The sequence below is a fragment of the Sarcophilus harrisii genome, chromosome 2, assembly GCF_902635505.1.
Source record: "Sarcophilus harrisii chromosome 2, mSarHar1.11, whole genome shotgun sequence".
Taxonomy (NCBI): Eukaryota; Metazoa; Chordata; class Mammalia; order Dasyuromorphia; family Dasyuridae; genus Sarcophilus; species Sarcophilus harrisii.
The window spans coordinates 529,915,387-529,923,190 of record NC_045427.1 but is presented as its reverse complement, the minus strand read 5'-3'; positions in this window follow the sequence as shown (position 1 = coordinate 529,923,190).

The window sequence follows — 7,804 nt, the reverse complement described above, 5'->3', positions numbered from 1 at the left end:
TTCATTATCAGAAATAATTCTGGAGTTTGCATTAAGTCAAGATTTTTAATGACTTCAGAGTCACAACTTTTTTGCCTTCAGATTTTAGAATCTCCTTGATTTCAGCTCTTATTTAATTTTGCTTTTGTTGTTTAGTCTTTATGGCATTTGGGGTTTTCTTGGTAAAGATATTGGAGTCATTTCCTTCTCCAGCTTATTTTACAGATAAGGCAATTGAGGCAAACAGGGTTAAATGACTTGCCCAGTACATAGCTAGTAAGTGTCTAGGATAGATTTGAACTCGGGAAGATGAGTTGTTCTGACTTTAGGCCCAGCATTCTATCCATTAATATTCACACACACACACACACACACACACACACACACACACACAAAAAAAAAAAAAACACAGTATGTAGCCACTGCCTTTAACTGGTGAGATGTTTCCAATTTGGTTAAGATAATAGTTTAGACACATAAAGAAAATATTCATGTCTTCAGGCTATTTCATGCATGCTCAAGGTTTGTGTATATTGTGTCAGAAATCCAGAAGATGGGATTTGGGTATTTCTTACTTGTTTCTCTGTATTTTGCCTTCTTGGGATAACAGATAGAATATGACACAATAGTGCTCATTCTGCTGTCTTCCATGTTAAGCTGAACTTGAGAACCATCACCAAGAGTTTTAAGTGGACTTAGGCTACAACCTTATCCCACACAATCTATTTCTTAAATTCCTAAGAGCAACAATTTCATTCTGGTGGCTAGGGAGATAACTCAATCTAGGGCTATCTCTAGTCATCCTGATCTATATCTGGCCATTGGACACTGATGGCTCTGGAGGAAAAAGTGAGGCTGGTGACTTTGCACAGCCCTCTCTCATTTAAATCCAATTTATTTGCATGTCATGATATCACCTCCCTGATGTCATGATCCTCTTTGAGAAAAAAAGGACAAACAACTCAATTCTTAGTATTGCCAGTCCAACAAACCCTGTTTTCAGGGTTTTTCTAGGCCTTCACAGCTAATTGTCTCAGGGTATGTGAAATCAAGGCTGCACATCAGCTTAATTGACATTCTTTTACTTCAGCAATTATGGTTTCCTCTTCTCATATACATATACACCGTATATGATGTGTTGGGTTTTGAGGCATTTATTGTTGTTATAATTATTATCATTATTATTACTACCACCAACTTGTCTAAAATGAGAAGGACAGGGAGAAAGATATGCTTCTCTAAGTTCACAGAACGTATTCCTGGTTAAGACACTAAGCATTTTGAACAAAGCAGATGGGAGAAAGATCTTAACATGAATTAAAGTTCTTTTGCAGTTACTTGAACACAGGCCTGATCTTTGAGAATGAATTTATTTATCTTTTTGGCAAGGCAATTGACCAGAGTCACACAGGTGGGAAGCATTAAGTGTCTGAGATCAGGTTTGAACTCAGATCCTCCTGATTTGAGGGCCAGTGCTCTATCCCCTGCACCATCTAGCTGCCCCAAGGCCTTATCTCTCATACTGAATTTTAAACTCTGTGTAGGCAGGGGCCATATATTTTTTGTCTTCTTGTGCCCAATAGTCTCTTATTAAGTAATGGTGCATACCAAGGGTCTCTTACTAAGTCTTAAGTGAATTGAATGCATGCATATAAAAAATATACAATATAAGACAGCACTAATTTAAATAGAACAGACTGAATATTTGCTAGAAAAGTTCACAGAAGAGAAAATTGATGTGGGCAGAAATAGTCAATCAAGGTAGACCTTACATTTATCTTTGAATGTTGGTATGCTCCAAAATAAAGTATATTGCTTTTGTTTTATTTTTTTTCCAGGAGACCTCTTACCATTTAAAAACTATATTGACATTTTATTTTACTAGGGAAATTGGGACTGAATGAAGATTCAGTTTAAATTATCTTGTGTCAGCATTTCATTAGCTTTCTCTAAAACAGATCACTGCAGCTATATTAATTACTTAGGTCTGTCTTCAATAGGGCATTTTTAAAATTTAGTAAGTAAAATTCTAATGGATATGGGCATGTATTATGAATTGTTTCAGTAAATCAGCTGAAGAATTTTGTGAATAATTTACTATCGACAAATTAACCTGTGTTCTTTAATTGTTCTTTTACTGAGATAAAAAATTAACTCACTTAGATTTCCAAATACTGAAAAAATTCCAATTTTTAAAGAACAGTTCTTGGGGAAGAATAGAAATTTTAAAGATTGCTGACTTCTATTATTTTTTAATTTGGAGCTACATTTGGAAATAAAATAAGACCTTTTCCTTGAGTTGACTATTGTTATTTAATTTATCGTTAAATATTGTTAACCTAAGCCAAAGCTCTTATTTACTGATTTGATTAAAAAGCTCATATATTAGATGCACAATCTATATTTTTAATACTCCATTAACTGCAACATTAGCATTTATCTTTTAAAATAGACCTAATGCTGTAAAATAAATAAATAAATAAGAATAACACAGGAAAGGATGGGAAGACTTATATGAACTGATGCCAGGTGAAATAAGCAGAATCATAAAACCAATATATACAATCCCTACAACAGTTTAAATGGAAACAACAAGAAAAACAAGAATTAATGATGGCAGCTAAGTTATTCAATGGATAGACTGCTGGGTCATAAATTTAAATTTATGAATACATAAATTTAAATCCAGATTCAGGACTTTCTAGCTGTGTGATCCTGGGCAATCACTTAATCTTTTGCCTCAGTTTTCTCATCTGTAAAATGGGAGATAATAACTCCTAACTCCCAGGGTTGTTTTGAGAGTCAAATAAAATAGCTTTGTAAAGTGCTTTGCATCATACCTGGCACATACTAAGTCCTATACAAATGTTATCTGTGTTGTTGTGATACTGTTATTATTATACTAATCAAGCTTGTCCTTGAAGAAGAGATGAGAAAATTTACCTTCTGTTTTTTGCAGCAGTGTAGAATTATGGGCAAGAGTCTTGCTTACACTATCAGTATTGGTGATGTATTTGGATAATTTGACTGAATTGCTTTGTTTCTTTCACTACAAGGGATAGTTCTCTAAATAAGAAAGGAAAAAGGAGATGTTAGGAAATGAAGGCAATATAAAACCAAATATGGTAAATAGAAATCTATCATCATTCTTGATGTCTTAATATCCATCATATTTTATGCATCATTTCTTTTTAAATTCTGAGTGCATATTTTTTTTTTTTGCTAGAGTTTTTTTAACTAAGGTTTTTTTTTTTTTTGAGGAAAGAAGTTGCTAAAATGTCAAGTCACACTAAGATGGCTGATGAATTTAGACTGTAAATGAAACAGATTTATGTGGTAGAAATGTTGGTATTTTTTAGCTTCTCCTAGGGCTGTGATAAAATCACATCTCATCATTCTACAAAAGAGGTTGCTTTTATTAGAAAGACAGATCAGAGATCAAGAACTCTAAATCTAAATCTGGCTCTGAATAACGGGGTATGGCCTTAAGCAACTAATTTAACTGGTTTGTGCTTTAGTTTTCCTTCTTTGAAAAAGCAGATGATAATAATTCAGATCAATTTGGCAAATATATAATAAGCATTTATTGTGTGTAGTTATTGATACACACACTGATAGTTATTGAGAATATTTCTAACTATGTCTACAGATTGTTGTGGTTTTATCAATTGTGTGTAAGTCTTTGTGACTCCTTTTGGGGTTTTTTTTGGCAAAGATGCTGGAGTGGTTTGTCATTTCCTTTTTTAGCTCATTTTACAGATGAGGAAACTGAGGCAAACAGGGTTAAGTGACTATCCCAGGAAATACAGAGAAGTGTCCACAGTTAGACTTAACCGCAGGTATTCCTGACTCTAGGCCAAGCACTATATCTATCACACCACTAGCTGCCCACATATTTGCAGATAAAGGGAATAAATCCTTTAAAACTAGTTTATTCTATTCAACTTAATAAACATTTACAAATATCTTACCTGGCAAGGTTCTAATGTCAGGTGCTAGGAATATAGAGACAAAATGAAAACTATTTATTGTCCTTAAAAACTTATTCACTCAAAAAAATTGTAATCAGTGACCACTGTGTGCAAAATTCCTTGACACATTGAGCATTTAACCAAAAAAAGTGATACATATGTATGCATGTGTATATATATATATATATATATATATATATATAGTACATATATGTTTGTAAGTAACTAACAATGAGAAAACTCACAATCAGAAAGTGGTCTTTACTAGTGCAGATCAGAAACTTATGTCTTGGAGAGTTGCCTAGGGCACTGAAAGGTTGCATAACTTTCTGAGGATTGCATGGTCTACATGAATCACTCCCTCTTGTGGTTTTTAAATAGGAGAATATTGCAAGGAGAGCTATGTTTCTCTAAAATTTCATTAATAATCAAACATACAAAATATTAGTTGTTCATTGTAGGAAAAAGTAAATAGTATGAGGAAGCACAATGGATAGACAACTGTATCCGAAGTCAAGAAGGTCTGGATTCAAATTCAGCCTTGAAAACTCAGTAGCTGATCTGTGACCTGAATAAGGCAGCTGACTTCCTGTCTATCTCAGTTTTTTCATCTGTAAAATGGAAATAATAATAGAATCAACATTCCAAGGTTGTTATGAGGATAAAACAGGATACTCTTTATAAAGTGTTTTGCAAACCTTAAAGCATTGCATAAATGTTACCACCATTATCATTTTTTATTAATTATTATTAGTCTGTGAGATTTACTCAATATGAGTTGTTACTATCAGAAAGCATTGTGAGCAGAAAAGTACAAGGCAGAATCTTGTTTATGATAAAGTTAATCAAGAGGAAGAGGACATTGAAAGTATATAATTAAATTTAATTACATAAAGTCTTTCTGATCATTGCATTTCTACTTGAGACCTTCACACATGTAGGCAGCTTCTTTTTCATTAAGGTTAAGAATTTACTAACTTCCGGAAAGGGACCTGTATGTGCACGAATGTTTGTGGCAGCCCTTTTTGTAGTGGCTAAAAACTGGAAACTGAATGGATGTCCATCAGTTGGAGAATGGCTGAATAAATTGTGGTATATGAAAATTATGGAATATTACTGTTCTGTAAGAAATGACCAACAGGATAATTTCAGAAAGGCCTGGAGAGACTTACACGAACTGATGCTGAGTGAAATGAGCAGGACCAGGAGATCATTATATACTTCAACAACAATACTAGATGATGACCAGTTCTGATGGATCAGGCCATCCTCAGCAACGAGATCAACCAAATCATTTCTAATGGAGCAGTAATGAACTGAACTAGCTATGCCCAGAAAAAGAACTCTGGGAGATGACTAAAAACCATTACATTGAATTCCCAATCCCTATATTTATGCACACCTGCATTTTTGATTTCCTTCACAAGCTAATTGTACAATATTTCAGAGTCTGATTCTTTTTCTACAGCAAAATAACGTTTTGGTCAGGTATACTTATTGTGTATCTAATTTATATTTTAATATATTTAACATCTACTGGTCATCCTGCCATCTAGGGGAGGGGGTGGGGGGGGTAAGAGGTGAAAAATTGGAACAAGAGGTTTGGCAATTGTTAATGCTGTAAAGTTACCTATGTATATATCCTGTAAATAAAAGGCTATTAAATTTAAAAAAAAAAAAAAGAAAAGAAAGAAATGTAAAATTGCTCTAAATAAAATATCTCTGGTACTTTAGTCACAAAAAAAAAAAAAAAAAAAAAGAATCTACTAACTTCCAATAACACACAATTAACTTAGTATCACATGAAATAGGAGAGCTAATACCTAAAGGGAGAGAAGGCAGAGAAAAGAGGGGATTAAGAAAGACTTCACATAGGAAGGTACTTCAGCTGAATATTGAAGGAAACCGAATTTTCTGAGAAGCAGTGGAGAAAATGCATTCCTATGAAAGTAAAGAAATGAATCTGAGGAGGAAGAAGTAGACCCAATTTTCTGGAAGAATGCATGAAGGAGACTAAGGAAGAATAAGTCTAGGACAGTAGATTGTCAGAGGATTGTGGAGGGCTTTTGTAAAAGGGCAGGCTTCGAAATTTTATTAATGTGGTCAAAGAGAGGATTGGTGATATGTGCCAGTGGCTATAGGGGAGCACAGATGCTCAGATGTGTCAGCTTTAGCCCAGAGCTTTTAGCCAATAAAAAGCATTGGTAATTTTTAATTACATTCTTAAAATCGGTGCTGGTGTTAGAAATGTGATGACAGAAACTAGCACCTGCGTCTTTAGAATCTGGTGACAGTGAGTAAATTTTGGAGTAGTAATATCTCTACATGAGTGGACAGTGAGGGAGAAATGATTGAAAGAGGAGTAGTGTGTGAGAGGGAATGTCTGAGGCTTCAAGATTAAGGAAATTTATATGTAGAAATGAATTATGTTTTAGGGAGGAGGAGAGAAACAGAGAATCAGAGATGAGGCACAAAAAGATAAGAGATGGATGTTGAGACAGACAGAAAGAAAGAAATTAAGAAGAAATATCACACGGGGGTGGTCTGCAGCCGCAGAAGATGTATTGTTCCACTACTCTTTTCCCCTTTTGTATATACTGATAATAGTACAGAGAATCTTCTTTGAGAAGCTTAATCTGATTCTATCCTACACAGTACACCTCAGTGATAAATTCTGAGCTACCTGTAATCTCCATGTGAGAGGAAAATGCCCAAAGAAAAGGGAAGTGAAGAAAAGGAGACATATGGTGAATAGAATTCATTTCAAAAACAATTTTCTAATCAATATTCATTAAATAGCTATGAATCAGGAATTATGCTTGGTTCTGGAAATACAGAGAGATGTTTTTAAAAATACAATAGTTCCTGTCCTCAGGGATCTTACATTCTAAAAACAAATGGTACACAGCTAAGTAAACACAAAGTAATTTAGCAAGGGAGCACTTACAACTGGGGGGGATCACAGGGAAGGCCTTGTGTGTATGTATGTGTGTGCGTGTATGTGCATGTGTATGTGTGTGCGTGTGTGTGTATGTGTGTGCGTGTATGTGTATGTGTGTGTGCGTGTATGTGTATGTGTATGTGTGTGCGTGCGTGCGTGTTTAAAATAATAACAAATATAAACAACACCTATAAAAGTTTCTTACCACTAAACCCCCCTACCCCCCTTACTAAATTTTATCTCTTCCGTCAAACCCCAAAACCGGATGATAGGCCTTTAGTATGGTAACTGAATACCTCGGAGAAATAGATTCTAAAACACATGTAAGCAGCAACTAGCCATAACTTGGAAATTATATGTGAACTGAGACTTGAATGGAGTCAGAAATTTATTTGACAAGACTTAGGATTGAGGGCCTAATTCTTAAGCATTGGAGAAATGGTCAGGCTCTCCTATCCATTCCCCAATATTTAGTGCAGTGTTTTTTAAAAGGTAGTTGTATGATATGTTACTTCTGTGCTACTAAAAGGTGAAAATAAACACAATCTACAACTCCTATAGATTCCAACAGATTTCACGGAGACATAATCGATGCCAACTGAATCTTAGATGGGTAGTAAATAAAGAGAACACAAAAGCTGCTAAGACCCCATTGGATGCTTCCAATTGTGAGGTATACTACTCTGTAGCTATAGAAGTCCTGGTCTTTCATCAACCTTCAATAATGGTGATTCAAGCCCCAGAATCTATGTGAAGGTTGCAGGATGAGTCTTTGGCAACACTGCAATTTGAAGTTGTTCTGTTTACACTTTGTTTCTATGAGAGGAGTGTACATGGCTTTAAATACGGCTTATCAGGAAAGTCACCTTTTAATCTTTGTTGAAGTCATGGAAGCGCTAATTGACCAGGGCAC